Below are 2,064 nucleotides of genomic sequence, written 5' to 3' on the forward strand. Positions count from 1 at the left end.
CAAACTAACAAACTAACAAACTAACAAACTAACAAACTAACAAACTAACAAACTAACAAACTAACAAACTAACGAACTAACAAACTAACAAACTAACAAACTAACAAAATAACAAACTAACAAACTGACAAACTAACAAACTAACAAATTAACTAACTAACTAACTAACTAACTAACTAACTAACTAACTAACTAACTAACTAACTAACTAACTAACTAACTAACTAACTAATTAATAAACTAACTAACTAACCAACTAACCAATTAACTAACCAACCAACTAACTTACTAAAGAACTAACTAACTAACTAATTAACCAACTAACTAACTAACTTACTGATTACTCACAACTAATAATAAACTACTTTTCCTAACTAGTTGTTATTTAGTCAAAGGGTCGATTTTGCAAATATAAGTAAAAAGAATCGATCTTAATAAAGTTTGAAAAGTCGACTTTTTATAAAACGCAAAAAGTCCAAAAGTCGACATATCATAAAATTCGCAAAAAGTGAATTCCAAAATTCGAAACTTAAAAAGATTATGTATACATCATTCATGGAAATAATGATTGCATTTGCAATTACAATTACATTTGATAAAACTGCAATTACAATTACTTTTAATTACAATTTTTCCAATTTCAATTATTTGTAATTGAAATTTTGTCAATTATTATTACTTGCAATTGAAAAATTTGCAATTACTTGTAATTGTGAAATTTGTTCCTTATAATTACATGTAATTTGTAATTAGTTATATCCAGATTACAATTATTCATAATTGTAATTATTCAATTGCAAGTAATTGTATTTGGAAAAACTTCAATTACAAGTATTGGCAATTGCTCAACTTTTTGTTCTAAATCCTTTTCAGATGGTTCATTAAAAGATATTTTTGTTATTTATAAAAATAACAAATACCTTTACATCTACATTGATATGTAGTTGTACAGACATATGAGTATAAATATTTGGAGTTTTTTTTTTCATATTTCAACATTTTTCATACAAACACCTACAGGCTGACAAAACCACATTTATCTCTTGGTATGGACTAGAAAAAAAAAAAACAATTTATTTTATTTATTAATTATAACAAAACATGACTCTACCAACTACTAGTTTTACTAACTAAAGTGACTACTATATAGACAATTTGTTGTTTTACAAATACTATAACACAAGTACCTACTACCATCGCAATAACATGAATGAATGAAATAACAACAAATAATATAAGAAAATATGTTTAATAGGGTGACTGCGGAACGAAAGTTTCTAATGTTTACAACTAAAATGAGATTTTGTTTAAGTTCTGAATTGGATTAACCCTTTCACGCACAAAACTAAAAGTGTTTTCAAAGGATATCGCAGGATATTGTAGTTTTTAGCAAATTCTTGAAATTAACTTATTTTTCTTTAGAAATAACCTTTTACTGTAGCTGTGAACTCAAAATTACGCTCTATATCGAGAAAATTTTAAAAAATCTTAGGACACCGGTGTCCTGTATACGTGATAGAACTAAATGGATTTTTGTGATTTGTTTCCCTTTTATTTTGCAGCCATCCTTATGTTGAAGTGAAGAGAAAACACAAAAGAATTCGTTATCCTTTTTCACACATAAAAATGACGAAAATAAATAAAATACTCGACTTGTATTACTTTCATTTCTTTTTAACACTAGATAGTAAAAAATAAAATACTTTTTTTTACCAAAATCTATATATAATTTTTTTCCAAAAATAAATTACGATTTTTTTTCTTACGATATTTATTTTTAACTGATGTGTTCCTCTTCGAAAAAGTACCAAAAGAGGGATACAAATTTAAATTTTAAAATTATTCGGATTGCAAGCCCAACTTAGGTTAAAATTTGGATAAAATATTTGGTTTCAATTGAGTGAGGATATAATAATATAAAGGAACTTTTTGGTACTTTTTTGCTCATTAATTGAAAGTTTTAAAATTGTCTACAATATAGAATGAAGACCTGTAGCGTGTGCATAAGTTTTACATGGATACACAGACTGGGTGGACTTAAGAACGGTCTACCACGCGCCTCTG

Source organism: Lucilia cuprina, chromosome 6, assembly GCF_022045245.1.
Source record: "Lucilia cuprina isolate Lc7/37 chromosome 6, ASM2204524v1, whole genome shotgun sequence".
Taxonomy (NCBI): Eukaryota; Metazoa; Arthropoda; class Insecta; order Diptera; family Calliphoridae; genus Lucilia; species Lucilia cuprina.